Below are 12,131 nucleotides of genomic sequence, written 5' to 3' on the forward strand. Positions count from 1 at the left end.
CAGGACAGCTGCAATGTCCTTATCTGTGGCCTAGTAAGGCTGCTCCTCCCTTGGGGGGGAGGGGAAGCTCAATGAGCCAGTCATTGAATTCATGTCAGAAACAATTCCTGTCCCCCTTACTAGGGAACCCACTTGGATACTGAGCTACCATAAGCTATGTCTGAGCAGGGGTTATAGGTTATATCCATGCATGGTCCTTAGTTGGAAAAACAGTCTCAGAGAAGACCCCTGTTCCCAGATATATTTGGACCTTGTGGGGCTCCTGTCTTCTCTAGGTCATACTAACTCCTCCTTCCTTCATATGATTCCCTGCACTCTGCCCAAAGCTTGGTTATGGGTCTCAGCATCTGCTTTGATACACTGCTAGGTAGAGTCTTTCAGAGGCCCTCTGTGGTAGGCTCCTGTCCTGTTACTTCTTTTCTCCTACTTCCAATGTCCATCCCGTTTGTCTTTCTTGATGAGGATTGATCATCTTACCCCTGGTCCTCCTTCTTGTTTATCTTCTTTAGGTCCTCTTTCTTGTTTATCTTCTTTAGGTGCACAGATTATAGTATGTTTATCTTATCTTATAGGTCTAATACCCACTTATAAGTGAGTATATGCCATATGCCGTGAGTGTCTTTCTGCTCCTGGATATCTCATTCAGGATAATGTTTTTCTAAATCCCACCATTTGCCTTCAAAATTCATGATTTCCTTGTTTTTAATTGCTGAGTAGTATTCCATTGTGTAAAAGTACCACAATTTCTGTATCCATTCCTCTGTTGAGGGGCTTCTGGGTTGTTTCCAGGTTCTGACTATTACGAATAAAGCTGCTACAAACATGGTTGAGCAAATGTCCTTGTCATGTACTGGAACATCTTTTGGATATATGCCTAGGAGTGGTATAGCTGGATCTTGAGGTAGCAGTATACCTGATTGTTTGAGAAAGCGCCAGATTGATTTCCATAGTGGTTATACAAGTTTACATTCCCACCAGCAATGGAGGAGGGTTCCCCTTTCTCCGCAACCTCTCCAGCATGCGTTGTCTCTTGAGTTTTTTATCTTAGCCATTCTGATATCACCCTCTCTTTTATTGCTTCCCCCTACTCATATTTCTTAGTGTCTTTCAAATTTTTTGAGTTTTTAAAATTTTGTGTGCATGGGTGTTTGGCCTGCCTCTTTGTCTGTGCACCACAGGCATGCAGCGCCTGCAGAGACCAGAAGAGAGCAACTGATCCCCCGGAATTGGGACTACATAATGGTTACAAGCTGCCATCTGAGCCATCTCTCCATGATTTTTCAAAAAAAGAATTTATTTTCTTAGTTGTGTATATGGGTGTGTATGTTAGGGTGGTGTTGAGCGGTGCCTGCAGAGGCTAGAAGACAGCATTGAATCCTCTGGCTGCTGCTATAGATGCATTTGAGGAGACTGAGATAGAGTGTGAGCTAAACCCTCTCTTACTGTCTGCATAATGTCTAGCCAAGGGTCTCTGTATTTGTTCCCATCTGCTGCAGGAGGAATTTTCTCTGATTATGGTTGAGCAAGGCACTGACCTAAGTATAGGAGAATGTCGTTAGAGGTCATTTTATTGCTATTTTTCTTTTGGACTAGTATTACTTGGTTTTATGCTAGGTCCCTGGGCCATCTAGTGTCAGGTACTTGGCCACCCAAGCAGAGTTGGGCATGGATTCCTTCTTGTGGTGTGGGCCTAAAGTAAAACCAGATATAGATTGGTTACTCCTACAAACCTTGTGCCACCATTGCACTAACAAATCTTGCAGGAAGGACATCATTGTAGATCAGAGGGCTTGTTTTGAAGCTTTTATCATACAACTCTTTCACTTGCTTGGGTAGAGTTGCCACAAGATATTTTATATTTGGGGTTATTGTGAAAGGTGTTGCTTCCTTGATTTTTTCTCAATCTGTTTTTCATTTGTATTTAGGAAGGCTACTGATTTTTTTGAGTTAATTTTGTATCCAGCTAATTTGCTAAAAGTATTGATCAGCTGTAGGAGTTTCTTGATAGAAGTTTTTCAATCAGTTATGTATACTATCTGTGAATAAAGATATGTTGACTTCTTCCTTTTCAATTTGTGTCCCCCTAATCTCCTTTGGTTGCTTTATTACTCTAAGACTTCAAGTACCATAGTGAATAGATATGGAGAGAGTGGAAAACCTTGTCTTGTTCCTGATCTTAGTCCAATTGCTTTGAGTTTCTCTCCATTTAAGTTTATGTTGGCTATAAGCTTGCTGTAAATTGTCTTTGTTATGTATGTTCCTTGTATCCATAGTTTCTCTGACTGTTGTCATGAAGGGGTATTGGGTTTTGTTAATGCTTTTCTGTATTGAATGAGATGATGATCTAGTTTTTGTGGAAGTGGAAGTTTCAGAACATTTTGGTCATGTGATGTTTTTCTGCAAGCTGGGCATGTGATATTTTGCCCAGGTTGGCTTGTGAAAGGGCATGTGATGTTTTGCTTTCTCGTGTGAGTGGTGTGACTTTGGCCAGCTGAGAACACCCATGTGTGTACTTTGAGGATAGGGTTAGTAGAGAGGCCAAGGCAAAGTGAGACACTGCTCTTTGGGTCAACATCACTGCACTGATCTTCATGATTCAACACTTGACTTCGCAGAGAGAAACACTCCAGAGAGCTTCTCCGGGCAATCCAACTGAGTCTTTTGGCTTTTGCTGCTTCCTATTGGCCTTTGGACTGAAATGCTGGTATCCTGATGAGTGAGTCTGGTAATCCCCTAATGACCCATCAACCCTAATCAGCAGGAAGTAGATAAAAGAGATCTACAGAACTTTTCCCTAAAATCTCTTACCTAAGGTTGCAGGGGTGGGAGGGGTTGGAATGGAGAAAAAGGTGCTTAAGAACCCTAAATAGGTTTGGTGAAAAGTCTTAAGCCTATGTTTTTGTCTTTCAGTTTTTTTCTTTTTTTACATTACATTTGTCAATATACATATGGTGAACTATTCCTGCATCTCTGGGATGAAGCCTGTATGTGAGTTATCTTTTAGACTTGTTCTTAGATTTGGTTTTCAAGTATTTTATTGAAAAGTTTGCACCTTTGATTATAAGGAATATTGGTTGGTAATTCTCTCTCTCTTTTTGGGTCGGATCTTTATGTGCTTTTTTATTGGGGTAACTCTGGCCTCAAAATGAATTGGTCAGTGTTCCTTCTGTTTCGATTTTGTACAATAATTTGAGGAATATTGGTGTTAACTCTGCTTTGAAAGTCTGATAGAATTCTGCTCTATAACGACTTGGGCTTTTTTGTTTGGGAGACTTTAAATGACTGCTTTGATTACTATTTTATTTAAATTGCTTATCTGATCTTGATTTGACTTGGTAAGTGGTGAATATCAAGAAAATCATCCATTTCCTGGACCTGCTTTGTAGACCAGACTGGCCTCAAACTTACGGAGATCCTGAGTGCTGTGATTAAAGGTATGTGCCACCAGCACCCAGCCAATCTTTTTGTTTTCTATTTTAAGTGCAATATTTTATTTATTATGTGAAGAATGAATTTTAGAGTCAAACACCACATGGTGGCACTATTGACTCAGAAATTGCTAAATGTATGAGGCTGATACAAGGTTAGCAGCCCTTAAGCTGCTGTGTCCTGTGTCTTCAAATAGGTTGTCTATACGAGTGAGTAAATATGCTCTGTGTTCTTAAAAGAAGAAATGGAATGTTCTTTTCATTATAAATATTTATGTATAAAGATCATGCTGCAGCACCTGTCAAAAGACACTGGAAAACTTTAAGTATTGTTGGATTTTGTTGGCTGTTTGTCCATCTGCTCACAGGACACTCTGGAACGAAGTGGGGAATAAACTTATGCTGAAGACTAGACTTTGCCAGCAATGTTCTTTTTTAATATCTACAGCAGTGGTTTGGGTGTGCAGTGCGGGACAAGCTGCAGTGCTTCACTGCGAACGGTCAAAGCACTAACAGGTGAGCACAGTTGAGCTGTCCCCACAGGCGGCTGGCACCCGAAGACAGGCTTGAGGAATCTTGCTCTGGTGATCCTTTCACTCCTGCCCCACCTTCCTTTGCTAAAATCTCATCATGGAGTATTTTCTATCCTGTGTAAATAGCACATTGAACTTCGTAGACCTTAAGCGTGTGTGTGTGTGTGTGTGTGTGTGTGTGTGTGAGAGAGAGAGAGAGAGAGAGAGACTTGGAAAATGTCTCACTGTTCACTGTGCTTCCTGTAGAGCAGCTTATACATCTATCCTCAGTAAACATCTAAGAATCATCAGTATTTATGGCCTTGGAACCCGTAAGATAATGATGCTGCTTTTCTATATTTATATCATGTGTTTAATAAATTGATAAAGGCAGTTATAGACAACTGGATATATATTAATTCTATAAATAGTAATGTTTTGTAAATAATGGGAAATGATTCTTGCTGAGGAAATCCCTGGCTGCAAGCCCACTAACTCCACCAAGGGAAGCTCGTCATCTCATAGGCTGGCTCACCCACTGGGTGTCAGATACGACACAGGTGCCGAAATAGTACTTTCTGGAAAAAGTCTAATATAGCCTGAGTTGATCCAGAACCCACTGTGTAGCTCATGCTGACAGGACCTTCACTCTTCCTACCTCGGCCTTCTGAGTACTCGGTTTACTGGTACACACCTCATACTCAGGTCAAAACTATTCTGAATGAATTGATTAGACAAATAAATCTTTGAATTTTTTTTTTTCCTCAATGGATTCAAAAGCTCACTTGTTAAGGGTGTTAAGGGGCATGAGTGGAAAAGTTAAAGAAGCCCTGACCTAAATCATAGCCAGTCTCCTTGTAAGGACAAGCTATACAACTCAGGGATGCTCTTGTTTAAAAAACAAGCAAACAAACAAACAAGAAACAAACAAAAACCCTCTTGAGTATTTCTAGAAGGGAGAATTAGAGGACAAAGCTTACATGGCCCAAACATTCCGAAGCTGGTGCTTGTCCTTATACTATGCCCAGGTAGTATGGAATGTTCTTTTTTTTTTTCAAAATTTTTTATTTTAATTTTTATTAATTATACTTTATTCACTTTGTATCCCCCACCTTGTAATTCCCTCTCTCCTCCCCTCCCAATCTCACCCTTCTCCCTTCTCCACGTATGTCCCTCCCCAGTTCCACTGATAGGGGAGGTCTTCCTCTCCTTCCTTCTGATCCTAGTCTATCAGGTCTCATCAGGATTGGCTGCATTGTCTTCCTCTGTGTCCTGGTAAGGCTGCTCCCCTCTCAGGGGGGGGTGATCAAAGAGAAAGCCACTGAGTTCATGTCAGAGACAGTCCCTGTCCCCATTACTATGGAACCCACTTGGACACTGAACTGCCATGGGCTACATCTCTGCAGGGGTTCTAGGTTATCTCCATGAATGGTCCTTGATTGTAATATCAGTCTCAGAAAAGACCCCTGTGCCCAGATTTTTTGGTTCTGTTGCTCTCCTTGTGGAGCTCCTGTCCTCTCCAGGTCTTACCATTTCCCTCTTCTTTCATAAGATTCCCTGCACTCTGCACTCTTCTTAATCTTCAAAAATAAATGACACTCTGAACTGTGTGTTCATCCTTTGAGGTCTGATTACCAAGTTCTTGGTAAACAACCAGTATCTAGATTGTACTTTTCTTTATGTTTTTTAAAAAAAAAAAAAAGTTCCTAGTGCCAAGTAAATGTTCTTATATATTTTGGTAGAATATAATAACATCCTTAAGAAGAATGTATCTATCCTTAAAAGGGACTTTGGATAAACTGGGACACCATTACTTTCTTAATTAAATTGCTTTTATTGAGTAACATGCTCTAATTACTTTTTTTCCATGAAAATTTAGGCAGTATGACTAAAATTATTAACCACTATGTTGGCTTTCCTGATTGCTAAATCTTTGGCCTGAGTTCTCCAGGCTTTGGCCCTGACTGTTCACTACACATGGAAAAGCACATATAAAATTCCAAGTACAGTCTCTTTTGAAATTCTCTTACTGGCAACCCATCTACTATGGGAAACACATTTTCATCCTTCTCTGCCAAACACAGAGTAGACTCTATCCTATTTTTCTGACTACATGGTAGCATAGAAAGCTCCCAAGCCGTGGAATCATTTCTTTAATGCTGGCTGAGGGATACTGGAACTAAGACACACTGAAGATGAGCAGTGTGGTATGCTGTGTGTTGAGCGTCACTGCCATACATGCAACCTGGGCTTCCAAAGTGGCTCCTCTGTGCTTCTTTTTTATCTTGTTTAGGAAATATCACTTCAACACCTGTAAACACAATCATTTCATATATTATAAAAGTCATTTTGTGGCTGGGAAGTGGTGGCACATTCCTTTAATCCCAGCACTTGGGAGGCAGAAGTAAGCAATCTCTGTGAGTTTGAGGCCAAGACTGGTCTATAGAGCAACTTCCAGGATAGCCAGGGCTACAAAGAGAAACCCTGTCTCAAAGACAAAACAAAAAAATATTTTATATATCTAAAATGTTACAATTTTAATGTTTAAATAATGACTTAGAAAGAGGCCAGAGACCCAGTTAGGGTCTCTGTTTGTGTAATTGCCCTGTGAGTGTGTACAAGGTACACAGAGAGTTGGCATGATACTTAGTCCATGGTTGAAGAAAGTCATTAAATCTTAAAGGAACAGTATAAGAAAGACTAGAGTTCAGTAAACATAAATTAGTAAGAGACTAGGAATAGCTTTTAATTTAACTAGCAGCCTTAGGGAAGGGAAGATGAGATAAGTGACAGCTGTTTGTGTGTGCTTCCTGCATCAGTTAAAATGAGTCTGACAATCTAATGCAGAACCAACATCAGCTTTATAACTAGTAACCTGCACAACAGTCCCTGCTGGTTAAATAATCCCTTAACACCCATGTTCTCATCATAACCTGGAAGTTTAAATTAACCCCATAATTTGTTAATTGATATGTACATAATGTGTATTTGGAGTTGTGTTTGCTGGGCTTGTGGAGGGTGAAGCGTGTGCAACACAAATTGAGCCAATAAATACTACAGCTAATTAATGCACAGTTCAATATGTGGAAAACACAGAATTGGCTTTTAAAATTAATACGCCATGGTGTCCGGTTCATAGTAACCTCTTAATAAACATTTGTTGAATATGGTGGCAGATAGGAATTTGGGTTCACATTTTAAGACTGATCCACAAAATCTCCCTTGTATCATGCTACATACTAATGTCTCCTGATTTTCCTTAAATCAAATAAATCTAAGCTCAGTAATTCTGCATATTAATTTTTCTATACCTACTACTGAGGTTAAAATATAATTCAATTTTATTCTCAACAGTAGTTCAGAAAATTACTTAGAACCCAGCCACTTTTGGAGCTTCACCCTCAGTGGAGAAGGTATTATTCACCTCCTTATCATAATGTAGTGACGTTTTAAATAGATACACAGTGAGCATGAATCGTGAAGAGCAAGTATCTGAATGTTCATAAAATCTTCGATACTAACATCGTGTCCTGGACTTTCCTATCTTCACTATGCCTATTCTCTCTCACCCCTGGAAACTAACAATTCATGTTTAGCCCTCTTGAGAGACAAAGATAAGTTTTATTGTTTAAGGATGTTAGAAAAAAAATTAAACATTACAAAATACTTTTTATTATTTGAATTTTGAAATCATTTTTTTATTAGAGGCCACTTTTTTCCTTTGGGGATATTTCTGCCCAAACACGATTATGCATTGCAGTATGTCTTTATTTAGAATACAGGCAACATAATGCGGTACTAAAAGTCTTACAAAATGCAAATAAGGCATCTATGAGGAAAGACCCACTTTCCTGACCCTCTCATTCTTGGTTCTGTGCTCATCCTTTTAGAAGAACTCACTTCACTGTTTCTCCATAGTATTCTCCTTCAGCCATGAAGTGAAATAATCCCCATTTACAAGTTCCACTCTTCCTCCTTTACTTAAAGCCCCTTTCTCCTATCAGAAATTCCTGTAGCATGCTTGGTCAATATTTTCCCTTTCAATCTAATTTTCTACCCCCACTCCAGTAATTCTAGTACTCTCTCCACAAGACTGAGAAATCCCAGGAGGTGATTACTGTTAGTCATTCTTTTAACAGGTCTCAAGTCTCTGACTTCTGTAGCATCTAGAATTAATGACATTGGAGAGGGTGTACTGGTAGGAAGTTGCCTATATCCCATTCATCACCACCAGGACTATCAAACCAATTACTGATTACCATTCCAATCTGTCTCACCACCATTTTGACAGCTGGTCGCTTGCAGAGTACACAACTATGATTCATAAAGACTGTAATGCCAGGTTCATGGGACCCTCAGAGACCACCAGGAGACGACTCGATGCAATTGCAAGAGAGCTTTAATACAAGAGCAATCAAACTCGGGACCCAAGTCTCACTGGCACAGCAGTAGAGAAGTGGGACCCTGAGCTCTGTGTGAACAGGATTTTTAAAGGGAAAGTCTGTGAGCCGGGGGTTTCCATGGCAACAAGCAGGGGGCACAAGCCTTGGCGTTACAAAATTGGGTGAAGTTTAGCAGGGCAGGGTGACCTTTTCTGAGGCACACAATCACAATGGCTAAGGCATATAATCACGGTGGCTATTTTTCTAAACCACATCTGAAACATTGGGGAGAATGTTCCCACCCGATTCTCAACCAATTCCCATTGATTATTGCCAGGGAGTTTGTCTCTATTTTCTATGAAGCATTTATTCTGGAGGCTGTTGCTAGGAGAGTTAACTTTGTTTTCTGCCAGGTGTACATTCTGTAATATTTCCTGGTACCTGAATTCAGCTCCCAGTCAAGATAGCTCTTTACCCAGGCTAACTCAAACTCATCAAGATGTGTTCATTCTCCAGTGCTCCCATTTCTCCATCTCCTGGATCTTAAGGGTAGAGTGGATATGCTTTCCAATCTAAACTAATTGAATCTTTTCATTAAAAGGGTAAACACTCTATATACGATCAAGTTTATGGTTTAAACAATATATTCTTCACAACTTTACCTGATTTAAATTTCTTTTAGATTTGTTTGTTTCTGAAAATAATGTACCAAAGTTGATCACTACACATTTTCCTCTTAGAACTATATATATGTACATATATGTATATGTCATATTTTAATTTTTCATATAATTTAAGAAAAATGTGTTTCTGATTCTTGATTACAGCATTTAATTCTTGTAAAGGGAAATTATGTCAAAACTGACCCATGTAAGGATATTCAAAACATTTTTTTAAAGAACTGCAATCCTGACTAAATGTGTAAACACTTTTCTGAAAAAAAAATCTTATTTTAAAAACCAGTTACTCAGTGACACAGATGTCTGCCATCTCAGTCTAATGATTTTCAAACAGATGTTGGGGGGTTTTTGCTTGTTTTATTTATAAAATGTTTATGAATATAAACAAATGCTTTATCTGGCTTGTTTTAGGTCTCCTTAGAAACAAGCTTACTATAACACTTTGATACTGTAGCAAACTTATGGCAGGAATTTTAATGTTTAGAGGATCCTATCTCTGATATTCTTGTAGCCATATGCTAATGTTTAGGTTTGATATGATTATCAATCTTATCATAAGATTATTAATCTTCGCTGGTTATTCTGATTGAGGTTTAACCTGCAGTTGCTGCTCTAGGAATATGATATGACCTTTGGGAAGTGGGCCTAGTAGTAAGTCTTTGGCTCAATTGCCAGTGTGTGTTTGGAAGGATATTTTCTTGGGGTTCCTTGGCAGTTGTAAGATAGCTACACTGGTACCACTCCTTCCTCCCTGGCCTCCTAGTCGAGGTCTGATCTCTAGCTCCTTCTACATGATCTGCCTGCATGATGCATCACCATTGGCCTTACCAAAGGCCTAAACAATGGTGCCACCTGATCTTTGGCTTTTTACATCTAACTATGAGCCTGAGCTAGTTGTTTCATTATAGTGGTGAAAGTTGTCTAATACATACTTTTTACTCACTTTTTTGACATTTTTTATTCTAATAATTAAAAAAACATCACTTAAGTGCCTTCTATTGGTTTATGGATTATTGTGAGCAGATACTGGGTTTGTGACATTCTTCAAATATCAGGTTTTAACAACAAATCTTATTTGTTAATACTTTGTATAGTAACTGGATATTTTTTTTTCTCTCTACCCCTTCAAGAGAAGTTGACAAAGATGTGAAGATGAAAACAAATTGCATAGTAGCCTTGTGAGTCAGCTGAGGTCTTGGTTATTCTAACAGGACCACGTTAGCTGATAGGCAATTGCCAGCACCTATCAGCTCCTATGGATATGGTATTAGAATATTCAAGTGGTTTAATATTTTCCTCTTAAAGTCTCCACTTACGTCTTTTTGCACATCTGTGAGCTGCCTGTATGTTTTTTATTCTCTATTATAGTCTGCAAGGTAACACACTGTTGTTTTCCTTTGCTGGCATTTTGGTTGGTGATCAATAATGCTATATTTTATTTTATCTTTGGTGGGAAAGAGTGGTAAGAGTTAAAGCAACTCTTAGAGACAGTGACATGGACCATGCTGAAGATTCTCCTTCATTTCTAGTCTTCTTGGACCTGCCTTGCTGAAACACCTCTTTGAAGGACTTGCTTTTGGTGATCTTTACTCCGAAACCTCTTTCACAGGCAACTGCTAAGTCAGTGGAGGTGGGAACAGTATGGAAGACCATAATCTTCTCAGAGCCCATAGATTTATATCCTCTCAGCTTCCCATTGATTCCAATTATTTTATTTATTTATTTTTACAATTTATTCACTTTGTATCCAGTTGTAGCCCCTCCCTCCCTCTTCCTCCCCTATCCCTCTCCCCTAGTGCACTGATAGGGGAGTCCTCCTTCCCTACTCTCTAATGCTAGCCTATCCTCTTCCTCTGTGGGCTGGCTAGGTCTCCCCACCAGGGAGAAGTGATTAAGGAGCAGGCAGCTGAGTTCATGTTAGAGACTGTCTCTTCTCCCCTTAATAATTTATTTTTAAATAGGAAGCATTATATAATTTGGAACTGAGGAGAGGGCAGCCATAAAAAAGACTTTTGTTCAATCAGTCTTCTAGAATCTTCATGAGATTCTGGGTTATTATTTTTAAATGTAGTATGTTAATTTTTTAGCTTACCCATTATTAATTCTCAAACAATGTATCTAGTGCACAAGATGGTGGGAACCACCTAAAATATATGTGGTGGAAAACTGACAATATTAATGTCTATTCGATGTATTCCACTCTCCAGCAGTGCAGCCTACTGTGAGACCAAGCTGCCTGTATCAAGGCTCTCACTTAGGGATTGCATGGGCATGGAGTCCATAGTTGCATACATGCTAGAAGATTGGTGGAGGTTCTTCAGAGGACAGATGCATAGCAAGGCTTGGCTAGGAAATATACAGAAGAGCTACTATATTCAAATAATTTTAATCAATAAATATTCTGGGGATATTTAAGGCTGTGTTAAAGCAAAGTGAAAGAAACCATCCCTTTCTAAAACCAAATAGCAGATCAAGAGCCACAGGAGTTTAGGAAGCCTATTGATAAAATAAGATCTGAAGAAGGTTTGATAATTACTTGGCACCTATGAACCCAAATCTTATTCCAGTTAAGCCAGAAATTCTGAGTGACTTAAGAGTAGATTAATGCTTTTCAAAAATTTAACTCATCTTCAAAATGAGATATTTGGGTATAGTAGCCTTCAAGATCACAAATTAATATAAATTCAGTAACAATTCTTGATAGGTTAAAGGTTGAAACACTCCAAAAAGCTTGCATGTATCTCTTTCCTCTGTAATTAATCCACCCATTGAATTAACTTAGAAGTTGGATGGGGAGCAATAAAAGGGAGGTGGCTCAAAATGTGTCAGCTTCATCTAATGGTGTAATAGTGAAACATTAAAAAGGTACATTTCATCTGAAGGTAGAGTAGTTTGTAAATGCTGGTAGAAGCCTTTACTAAGTGACAAAAACACTGCTGGATTTGAGTGAACCGAAGAACATTGTATCTGGTCCAGGCTATGGTGAAGAACCCCAGTTGTTGAACCTGTTGTTTAGAGTCCCTAACCTAAACCTGAGGCTTCTACAGCAAAAAAAGATGCTGTGTGACATGATGGCGAGTTTTAATAAGATGATGGTAAGGCAGATTCCTGCATGTGGAAAACGTCAAG

Source organism: Psammomys obesus, unplaced genomic scaffold, assembly GCF_907164565.1.
Source record: "Psammomys obesus unplaced genomic scaffold, mPsaObe1.curated_primary_1811, whole genome shotgun sequence".
In the NCBI taxonomy this organism is placed as follows: Eukaryota; Metazoa; Chordata; class Mammalia; order Rodentia; family Muridae; genus Psammomys; species Psammomys obesus.